Source organism: Pseudophryne corroboree, chromosome 1 (assembly GCF_028390025.1).
Source record: "Pseudophryne corroboree isolate aPseCor3 chromosome 1, aPseCor3.hap2, whole genome shotgun sequence".
Lineage (NCBI taxonomy): Eukaryota > Metazoa > Chordata > Amphibia > Anura > Myobatrachidae > Pseudophryne > Pseudophryne corroboree.
The window spans coordinates 489,377,865-489,390,595 of record NC_086444.1 but is presented as its reverse complement, the minus strand read 5'-3'; positions in this window follow the sequence as shown (position 1 = coordinate 489,390,595).

Below are 12,731 nucleotides of genomic sequence, written 5' to 3'. Positions count from 1 at the left end.
ATACAATACAATACAATTTAAGGGAAAATGAGAGAGAAAGAGAAGGAGAGAGAGAGAGAGAAATTTGAGAGAGATTGGCTCGGAATAACAAGAAGATCAATATAGTTGCGGAGAAATACTTACGCACAAGGGGAAACGATCGCATGCGCCTCGATATCCAGCTCCCGATTATCAGCAATGAGAACCGTTGAAGAGAGTGAACTGGATATGGTCGGCCTGCCTATTTATGCCCCACACACAATACAATTCAATGGTCCCTACAATCTCATTGTTCATTGGACACAGGAATTCGGCTTCGCATTATAACAAAAGGTCATAGGTTGATTCATACAGGTGGGCTGTGACTGCTTCCAACTGTTCAGGTGGGTGGGATACTGAGTTTCCCGCCGCATGACTAAATAAGAACAAATAATAGTAAATGGACATAAACTTCTTATGTCCATAACTATTCGCACGAGCGATTAATCCGCTCCAAATCAACACCGGAATATTGCTATTTAAATACTCTTCCGATGGGTACTAAACACCACTGTATGACCCCTGTTAGACCCTTCGTACAATACAAAGAGGGATCTCTCTGTTCAGGAACATGCTATGTTAACTAAACTTTCAGAATCTATCAAAGGGACCATGATCTACAAAATACATTATTACTGAAAATATGTAACGATTGCGTCGCACGCTACGATCACATAAACTCTACAGTAAATACGCATACCGTGCGCCTGCGGGTGCCCGCGACTGTGAGTATGCGCACGCACGGGAGAGCGCACGCATGCGCAGCGCGGACCAGAATGAGGTGCAAATATGGCAGTGTGCATAGAGATATTTTTCTGACTTTGACATATTTAAAAAAAAAATGTTTGTCTTGGTATCTTATAGTATGGATACACCATCATATCTCCACTGGCAGGAGCGGGTCTATATTTGTTAACACGTAGGGATGTTTTTAACTGTTTTCTGACTGGCTCTTACACCCATTGAACCAGTGCTCATTCGTGTTGTCCATGATATATATGAATACTCTGATAATTTGTCCATGATTAGATTTGTAGATTTAAGATCTGGCTGTTGAGATACCCTGTAATAACTATTTAGTATGGCGCTACCTCACTTCCGCCCGGGCGCCGCTTGCGGTCCATGGGCCGGTAGTGTTGTGCGTTGCCTAGCAACAGACCGGAAGTGGCCTGTGCTGCAAGGCAACATTGGTCTTGAGGCGATGCGGGCACTGGGAGGCTCGGAGGACGAGTGCGTCTGCCGGGACGGAGTGGCCACGCTGGCGGGTGTAGTTTGGAATGTATAAAAAGTACATGATTACAATATGCTGTGGACAGTTATACACGGATGCGCACTGAGTCTTATGTCTATACAGGTGTGGATAATGCTTTGTTTGGAAATATTGACACATGTTAATTTGCTCATTGATGATGTCATCTATGGGCGTCTTTGGTGCCAATTTTGATTGCTTGGGGGTGTATATAGAGCCAGTCAGGCGTGACCAGCTTTACTGCTGTATGCCTGGGATTAGGTGCTATTTTTGACTGCTTGCTATACAAGTTACTGTGATTTGCCTCCTGAGGAAGGCCCGGTGTGGGCCGAAAGCGCTTGAGGATACTATCGCATGTACCAAGTGGATGATGTAACGTATATCAAAATAAATGTGATTTTCTTTTGCATAATAAGAAAAATCTGGAGAGTGCCTCTATCAATTTTCTATATCTACAATGCTTTGTCATTAGAGTGGACACCCCAGTTGTTGCCTGTTTCTGAGGATGAGAGTGCGACCTGTCTTGGAGATATATATATATATATATATATTGGAAGTGATGGATAAGATCTGAGCGACCAATGGTGGCAGAAGAATAAAAAGGACTGCTAATATTAATTAAAAGAAGGGGGTTTATTTATGAACATAAAGATGTTTTATTTATAAAAAAGACTTATAAAAACACATAACTGGCCAAAACGGGGTTACAACATCCACGGTGCTAAATACTAGCACGATGGGACCCTAGGCACATAACAATGAAAAAGCATCAGAATTGTACTGGCATTTAGCACCGTGGATGTTGTAACCCCGTTTTGGCCACTGCATATTTTTTTGGCGCTGTTTGTTCACCCCATATACAGTGGCGTAACTACTGCCCCCGCAGTCCTCGCGGTGGCTTGGGGGCGAGGGGCTGCGGGGGCGCCACTGATTTACAGCAGACTGACATGCGGACGAGCGTCCGCATGTCAGTCTGCAGTCTCCTTCCCTCCGCCGCTTTTTGGAGGGACACGGAGGGCACACAGCGCGCCTCCCTGTGTCCCTCCTGCTGCATCATCTCCGGCGGCCGCGGGTCTAATAGGGGGAAGTGCCGTCCGTGAGCTCTAATTGGCTCACGAACCGGCACTTCCCCCTATTAGACCCGCGGCCGCCGGAGATGATGCAGCAGGAGGGACACAGGAGAGACGAGCTGTGCCCTCCGTGTCCCTCCAAAAAGCGACGGGGGGGGGGGTAAATATCTGGCACTGGGGGCATATATGGCACGGGGGGAGAGGGAGGAATATCTGGCACTGGGGCATTTCTGGCACTGGGGGGAATATCTGGCACTGAGGGCATATATGGCACTGGGGGGGGGATATCTGGCACTGGGGCATATATGGCACTGGGGGGGAATATCTGGCACTGGGGCATATATGGCACTGGGGGGGGATATCTGGCACTGGGGGCATATATGGCACGGGGGGAGGGAGGAATATCTGGCACTGGGGCATTTCTGGCACTGGGGGGAATATCTGGTACTGGGGGCATATCTGGCACTGGGGGGGGGATATCTGGCACTGGGGCATATATGGCACTGGGGGGGAATATCTGGCACTGGGGGCATATATGGCACGGGGGGGATATCTGGCACTGGGGGCATATATGGCACGGGGGCATATATGGCACTGGGGGGAATATCTGGCACTGGGGGCATATATGGCACTGGGGGGGGATATCTGGCACTGGGGCATATATGGCACTGTGGGGAATATCTGGCACTGGGGCATATATGGCACTGGGGGGGGATATCTGGCACTGGGGGCATATATGGCACGGGGGGGAGGGAGGAATATCTGGCACTGGGGCATTTCTGGCACTGGGGGGAATATCTGTCACTGAGGGCATATATGGCACTGGGGGGGGATATCTGGCACTGGGGCATATATGGCACTGGGGGGGAATATCTGGCACTGGGGCATATATGGCACTGGGGGGGATATCTGGCACTGGGGGCATATATGGCACGGGGGGGAGGGAGGAATATCTGGCACTGGGGCATTTCTGGCACTGGGGGGAATATCTGGCACTGGGGGCATATCTGGCACTGGGGGGGGGATATCTGGCACTGGGGCATATATGGCACTGGGGGGGAATATCTGGCACTGGGGGCATATATGGCACGGGGGGGATATCTGGCACTGGGGGCATATATGGCACGGGGGGCATATATGGCACTGGGGGGAATATCTGGCACTGGGGGCATATATGGCACTGGGGGGGGGGTATCTGGCACTGGGGCATATATGGCACTGGGGAATATCTGGCACTGGGGCATATATGGCACTGGGGGGAATATCTGGCACTGGGGGGGGATATCTGGCACTGGGGCATATATGGCACTGGGGGGGAATATCTGGCACTGGTGGCATATATGGCACTGGGGGGGAATATCTGCCACTGGGGGCATATATGGCACTGGGGGGGGGATATCTGGCACTGGGGGCATATATGGCACGGGGGGAATATCTGGCACTGGGGGGAATATATGGCACTGGGGGCATATCTGGCACTGGGGGCATATGTGGCACTGGGGGGGAATATCTGGCACTGGGGGCATATGTGGCACTGGGGGGGTATATGTGTACCTGGCACATGGGGGGGACGACTATATTTGGCACTGGGGCATGTAAGTACCTGGCACCGTGGGGGAATATCTGGCACTGGGGACATATGTGGCACTGGGAGCACAGCCCTAGCAACAAGGACTACCTCCTAGCAATGAGCATGACACCCAGTGCATGAAACACCTGGCAACGAGCATGACACCCAGTGCATGAAACACCTGGCAACGAGCATGACACCCAGTGCATGAAACCCCTGGCAACGAGCATGACACCCTGAGCATGAAAACCCCTGGCACCGTGCATGGAACCAAGAGCATGAAACCCCTGGCAACGAGCAGGTAATTGAAAAGTAATTAGAAGCCTTACTGTAGGACTTAATGTGTAATGGGCATTACGGTGTGTGGCATAATGTATCACGGACATTGCGGTGTGTGTCATAATGTGTCACAGGCATTACGGTGTATGGTATACTATATCGCGGGCATTGTGATATGTGGTATAATGTCTCAGGGTCATTGCAGTGTGTGGCATAATGTATCACGGACATTGCGGTGTGTGTCATAATGTGTCAGGCATTACGGTGTGTGGTATACTATATCACGGGCATTGTGGTATGTGGTATAATGTCTCAGGGTCATTGCAGTGTGGCATAATACATAACGGGCATTGCGATGTGTGGCATAGGGTATAACGGGCAGGGCATTGCGGTATGTGTCACAGGCATTACGGTGTATGGTATACTATATCACGGGCATTGTGGTATAATGTCTCAAGGTCATTGCAGTGTGTGGCATAATGTGTCACAGGCATTGTATGTGCTATAATGTATCGGGCATTGCAGTGTGTGGCATAATGTATCACGGACATTGCGGTGTGTGTCATAATGTGTCACAGACATTGTATGTGCTATAATGTATCAGGGGCATTGCAGTGTGTAGCATAATGTATAACGGGCATTGCGATTCCTGTCATAATGTGTCACAGGCATTACGGTGTGTGGCATAATGTGTCACAGACATTACGGTGTGTGGCATAATGTGTCGGGGGCATTACAGTGTGTGCATATTGTGTCGTGCATTATTGTGTGCGGCATAATGTCTAAGGGCCATTGCAGTATGTGGCATAATGTATACTGGGCATTACTATAAGGAGGAAAAATGACAAATAATGTAAGGGGCATGAATCAGGATTATTTTTCTTTCCAGTGGTGGCCAACGTATGGGCGTGCAGGTTGCAAAACTGGGGTATAAGGTAGTCTTTTCCTGCAATGCCACGCCCCTTTATGCAAAACCACGCCCACTCCAACAAAACCACGCCCATTTTTTGGCGCGTGCGTCGAAGGCGCGCGCATATTTATCCCTTTCTTGCTCCCAATTATGGAGCATGAAGGGGGGGGGGGGCGCCGAAGAATTTTTTGGCTTGGGGGAGAAAAAATTCTAGTTACGCCACTGCCCATATATATATATATATATATATATATACATACAGTACAGTACAGAAGTTTCAGGCAGGTGGTGAAAAGATGCTACAAAGTAAGAATGCTTAAGTGTTAATAGTTTATTTTTATCAATTAACAAAAAGGCCAATTGAATGAACAGAAGATAAATCTAAATTAAATCAATATTTGGGGTTATCACCCTTTGCCTTCAAAACGGTATGGTATACTTGCACAAAGTCATTGATTTTGTAGGATTATAGTCAGGTGTATGATTAGCCAATCATACCAAACAGGTGGTATGATCATCATTTTCATATGTATGTTGAAACACAGTCATTAACTGAAACAAAACAGCTGTGTAGGAGGCTATAAACTGGGTGAGGAACATCCATACTCTGCTACAAAGGTGAGGTTGTGGATGACAGTTTCATGTTACAGGTCATACACCATGGTGACACTAAGGGCCTCATTCATAGTTGATCGCAACAGCAAATTTGTTAGCAGTTGGGCAAAACCATGTGCACTGCAGGGGGGGGGGCAGATATAACATGTGCAGAGAGAGTTAGATTTGGGATGGGTGTGTTCCAACTGAAATCTAAATTGCAGCATAAAAATAAAGCAGCCAGTATTTACCCTGCACAGAAACAAAATATCCCACCCAAATCTAACTCTCTCTGCAAATGTTATATTTGCTCCACCTGCAGTGCACATGGTTTTGCCCAACTGCTAACAAATAAGGTAGTTATACTGCATCAGCAAGGTCTTCCCCAGGAACAGATTTCAGAGCAGACCGGGGTTTCAAGATGTGTTGTTCAAGCTCTTTTGAAGAAGCACAAATAAATGAGTGTAAAAAAAATGGCAGAAGGTGCTCTGGACTGATGAGTAAAGATTTTAAATATATGGCTGTAACAGATGGTAGTACAATAATGAACAGGGTTTGAGAACAGTACAATAATGAGTGTCTGCAAACAACAGTGAAGCATGGTGTTGGTTCCTTGCAAGTTGGGGCTGCATTTCAATAAATAGGGTTGGGGTTTTGGTCAGGATTTATGATGTCCTCAATGCTGAGAAATACAGGCAGGCACTTATCCATCATGCAATATCTGATTCGCTCCAAATTTATTCAGCATCAGGACAGCGACCCCAAACATACATCTAATGCCATTAAAAACTATCGTCAGCGTTAAGAAGAAAAAGGAGTGATGATATGGCCCCTACATCTTAAAATCATTGAGTATGTCTGGGAATATATTAACTCCAAAACATACCAAACAATTGCAAGTCCAATATAATTCTGGCAATGTATGGGCCAAGAACTTTAATTTGGTATATGATGTGCCCTGCTCAGACAAAGGCATTTTAGAAATAAGTAACTCATTAATGTTGTTCTTCTGCTAATAATACACACACACATATATATATATATATATACATATACATACACATATATATATATATATATATATATATATATATATACACACACACACACATATATATATATATACTGTATATATATTGCAAGTGACACAACTAAAGCATAAACTGTAGTAAAACATTAACTTACAGTAGCTTTCTTACTTACACGATAATAAAAAATCTTTTAAAATGACTCATATTTGTAAAAATATATAGAAGGGAATAATTTTTTCTGACTGCAGACAATATTGCTTACACTGAATTTTAACATTGGTTAATCCCTAATTAAAGAAAAAACATGGTAAGATACACTTAATAGGCATATTACTTGACTTTTCACTCGATAACAAAGTTCCTATTACTAATTAATTTAAAATATTCAATAATGATACTTCCTCTATTGAAATTGATACTACAATTTAGAACTGGGATAATTCCCTACATTACTTTAAAAGAAAATTAATTTTTAATGCCACTTTTTCTCCCCCGCAGACTGTGGAAAGAATGAAAAAGAATGAAAAACATTCAGAAGCACATATTCAACAAACTCTGTGCAGAAAATGTATGTTATTTCTTGAGCATAATCTTATAATATCCCTCCTACCCATAATTAGTTGAGTACATACTACTGACCTATTCAACAGAATGAAAAAGAGTACATTTATTCAGTGATTGTAAAAGATAACACATTTAGAGTGATTTTAAGCTGTAAGTATTAAGCTCTGTAAAAATGCAAGAAAGACTCTCATGAAGTGTACTCAATTATATTCCTATAGAGAGATATAGCTATTTGAAAATTACTAGGCCTGAGCATCAATTTCCACTAATCATATATAAATTGATATCTGTAATGTGTGATTATTGAACATATTAAGTAGGAGTATTGAATAATGTAGATATGTAAACCAACATGACAGGGTCTTTCAATTTTATATATGTATATATGTTAAGGTTGAAGGAAGAAGCATATATATTTGGGAAAGCATAACTCAGTGGAAAGAAAGATTTAAAAATGAGGGGTTTGTTTCATCAATTGGCTTTTGTTTCAGTTCAGGGCCTTTTAGGGTTAATGTTTTTGCATTTTTAAAAAAAAAATAATAATAAAATATGCCCTACGTTAAAGATAGGGCTGTTCTTAATTTTGCGAATGTCAAGTAGAGACCTTTGGTGGATGTAGTGAAAATAACTTCACTTGAGAGGAGCAATATTATCGACTTCTCCCTGCTTACAGCTTTTATTCTGTGAAGTAGCCATATTTATAGCATATAGTGGGACTGGAGGTAGGGCTGGATTAAGGTTTTGGGGGGCTCGCGGCAGTAATGACAAGGAGGCCCTAAAGTCTTCCCAACTTGCCTAACTAATCATTTGCTTGCAAACCTATCTGGTCACACCTATATGTCCACGGTGACATGCAATGCTAATTGTATTCATAGTAATTGAATCAGTAGTGCATCATGTCTTTAGGAGTGAGGTGGGACAGAGGTCAGACATAGAATAGAGGCTGGACAGAGTATGGGGTTTTGGTTGTGGGAATGGGGTAGGACCAGACAGGCTAGTCTTTGCTCTCCAGCAGCAACAATAAGCCTTGTTTGCCCATGACCCTGTTGTTGGACCACTTTGGGCAGGTACTACCATGGCTTACTGTACCTGGAACACCCCACAAGACCTGTTGTTTAGGAGATGCTCCAATCCAGTCATCTAGCCATCATAATTTGGCCCTTGTCAAAGTCACTCAGATTTTTACGCTTGCCCATTTATCCACATTCCAACAGATAAATTGCTGCCTAATATATGATTGACTGAAGAATGGAGGCGGGACAGAGGATGGGGTGGTGTAGGATGGAGGTGGGAATAGGCATCCAAGTTGCAGTAATTCAACTTTACGTTGGATACCAGAGTTGAATGAGTCAAATACCAATAGGTAATACAGAAAAACATTTGCAATACTCAGCAATATTTCAGAACTTTGGCTAGAGAAAGCACCCGAGGGTTTGAATCGTTGGTGAATATTAGAGATGTGCAGTTTTATTTTTCTGAAAACATGTAAACTATAGCATTTGTTCACCAAAATCAGAAATTATTTATTTTCTGTTAGAAACTTCTATTATTTGGTAAATTATTGTGCCACGTTTGAACATGTGACACAACAGAGAAGTTACAGATAGAACTCCCAGGCAAATTAAAAGAAGTGTCTCTGGAAAGCATCTTTTTCAACAAAGCAATGAAGAACTTGATGTCAGTACTTTGCTATTCAAGAGAATATGAATTGCTCGTAGCCTCAACTGATGAGTTATATTTTTCACAACATCAGTAGTACAAATTAAGCATTATAATGGTAAGGGAGGTAATGACTGGAGTTTATGAAGTGAAGATATTGGGGTAAGTTTACTAAGCGTCAGATTTGCCACCTATTGAAATCCAGTGGACACTGCTGGCTAATTTCAGTCTAAAAAAGGAGATTTATGGTAAGAACTTATCTTTGTTAAATCTCTTTCTGCGAGGTACACTGGATTCCACAGGGAATAACATCGGGGTGTAGAGTAGGATCTTGATCCAAGGCACCAACAGGCTAAAAGCTTTGACTGTTCCTAAGATGCTCAGCGCCGCCTCCTCTATAACCCCGCCTCCATGCACAGGAGCTCAGTTTTGATAACCAGTCCAATGCAGTAGCAGGTAAAAGAAATGACAACAGTTAGTAGCCACATACACCACATTCTCACGACAGGAGAAGGTATCAGTGGCTAATGCCATACCAACCCAAAGAAGCTAAGTGCATCAGGATGGGCACCCTGTGGAATCCAGTGTAACTTGCAGAAAGAGATTTAACAAGGGTAAGTTCTTACCATAAATCTCCTTTTCTGCAGCGGGGTACACTGGTATTCCACAGGGAATAACATCAGGGATGTCCTAAAGCAGTTCCTCATGGGAGGGGACGCACTGTAGCGGGCACAAGAACCCGGCGTCCAAAGGAAGCATCCTGGGAGGCAGAAGTATCGAAGGCATAGAACCTTATGAACGTGTTCACTAAGGACCACGTAGCCACCTTGCACAATTGTTCAAGAGTCGCACCATGGCAGGCTGCCTAAGAAGGTCCAATAGACCAAGTAGAATGGGCTTTGATGGTAGCAGGAGCTGGAAGGCCAGCCTGTACATAAGCATGTGCAATCACCATTCTAATCCAACTGGTCAAGGTCTGCTTGTTAGCAGGCCAGCCACGTTTGTGAAAACCAAACAGTACAAAGTGAGAATCAGACTTCCTAATGCAGGCTGTCCTCTTCACATAGATACGGAGAGCCTGTACCACAACCAAAGACCACTCTTTGGAGGATAAATCCGGAGAGACGAAGGCCGGATCCACAATCTCCTGGTTAGGGTGGAAAGAAGACACCACCTTAGGTAGATAAGCAGGGCGTGTTTTAAGAACCGCCCGGTCATGGTGAAAAATCAGATAGGGGGACCTACAAGACAAGGCACCTAAATTTGATACCCATCTAGCAGAGGTAATAGCCAGCAGAAACAAGACTTTGAGGGAATGCCACTTAAGGTCCGCAGATTCAAGAGGTTCAAAAGGAGACTCATGCAAAGCCTCCAGAACCACAGACAAATCCCAAGGAGCCACAGGTGGGACATAGGGAGGTTGAATCCATAAAAACCCTGAGTGAAGGTATGAACATCAGTCAGAGTCACAATTATTCTCTGAAACCATATCGACAAGGCAGAAATATGAACCTTGAGGGAGGCCAGCCGAAGGCCCAAGTCCAGGCCCTGTTGTAGGAAGGCCAAAAGTTTGACCGTACTAAACTTGTAAAACTGAACTTGTAAACATTGTGATTGTTAGATGCGCACCAAGCAAAGTAAGAATTCCAGGCCCCATAGTAAATCCGAGCAGAAGCCGGCTTACGGGCCTTCAACATAGTTTGAATAACTACCTCAGAAAATCCTTTGGCCCTCAGTACGGAAGCTTCAAGAACCACGCTGTCAAAGCCAGTCAGGCTAAATCCTGGTAAATACAAGGGCCCTGACCAAGGAGGTCTGGTCATTGCAGAAGCAGAAGAGGACATTCTAGTGAGAGACCCTGTAGGTCTGAGAACCAATGCTGTCTGGGCCACACTGGAGCTATTAGAAGAAGGATTCCTCCTTCTTGCTTGAACTTCCTCACTACTCTGGGCAGGAGTGACACCGAAGGGAACATGTACGGCAGCCAAAAATTCCATGGAATTGCCAGTGCGTCCAGATGGCGTTCTGCCCATTGAAGAATCTTTGACACTTCCAACATTGCCATGCAGCATCGAGTGCCGCCTTGATGATTTATGTTCGCCACCGTGGTGGCAATGTCTGACTGTACTTGAACAGGCCTGTTCAGTACCAGATGCCGGGCCAGTTTGAGAGCATTGAACACTGCCGGCAATTCCAGAATGTTTATCGGGAGGAGAGACTCCTCCCTAGTCCACCGGCCCTGAAGAGATTGTCGCTCCAACACCGCACCCCAACCCCTCAGAATGGCATCCATCATCAGAAGGACTCAGTTGGTGATCCAGAAGGGACGACCCCTGCTCAATCGATGGTCCTGCAGCCACCAGGTCAGTGACAGACGGACCTCCGGAGACAAGGAGATCATTTGAGACCTGATCCGGTGAGGCAGGCCGTCCCACTTGGAAAGAATCAGTTTCTGCAGAGGGCGGGAATGAAATTGAGCATACTCCACCATGTCGAAAGCCGACACCATGAGGCCTAGTACTTGCATTGCCGAGTGTATCGACACACGCGGGTGAGAAAGGAAGCATCATATCTTTTCCTGAAGCTTCAGGCCTTTCTCCTGTGATGAAAACAACCTCTGGTTGTGTGTGTCCAACAACGCTCCCAGATGCACCATGCTCTGGGCAGGGACCAGGGATGATTTCTTCCAGTTGATGAGCCACTCGTGGGCTTGCAGAAACTGGACCGTCAGATCCAAATGATGGAGGAGAACTTCTGGTTAATTGGCCAGGATCAGCAGATTATCCAGATATGGCAGGATCCAGATGCCCAACTGCAGAGTGAAGCTGTCATAACTGCCATGACATTGGTGAAAATTCACGGAGCTGTGGTCAGACCAAATGGTAAGGCCTAGAATTGGTGATGGAGATTCCCAATAGCAAACCGCAGGTATTGCTGATGTGGCATGGCAATAGGGATATGCAGATAAGCATCCTGTATATCCAGTGATACCATATAGTCCCCAGGTTCCAAAGCCAGGACAATAGAGCGAAGGGTCTCCATACGAAACTTGGAGACCCTCACAAACTTGTTCAAAGATTTGAGGTTGAGAATGGGCCGGGGGGAACCATTCGGTTTGGTGACTAGGAACAACGTTGAATAGTACCCCCTGCCCCTCTGAGCCAGATGCACTGGTACTACCACTCTGGTGTCCAGGAGGGATTGGACCACTAAATGGAGAGTTGTTGCTTTCACCTGATCCGAAGGGATGTCCATCAGGCAACAGCGAGGAGGGGGAAGTGTCTTGAAGGATATAGCATATCCGTGAGTGAGGACTTCCCGCACCCAAGCATCTGAAGTGGTCTTCAACCATATCTGGGTGAACTGTAGAAGTCGGCCTCCCACCCTGGGATTCCCCAGGGGGAGGCCCGCCACGTCATGCCGCAGGCTTGTCAGATTTGGAAGCCCGTTGACGGGCTGCCCAGGCATGTTTAGGCTTGGGCTTGGTGGTTTTGGAAGTGTGAGACTGTTTTGGGTATGCATGACCCTTTGCTTTACCTGGAGGGCGAAAGGAATGAAAGGAAGTACTCTTAGCCTTCGGGGCTGAAGGAGTAGTACTAGGTATACATGCAGTCTTAGAAGACGCCAAGTCAGCGACTATCTTGTTGAGATCCTCACCAAAGAGGATGTTTCCTTTAAATGGGAGCACCTCCAGGGTTTTCTTAGAGTCCAAGTTCACCAACTAGGACCGCAACCAGAGAATACGGTGAGCCAAAATGGATGTCATAGCAGCCTTGGCCGCCAGAAC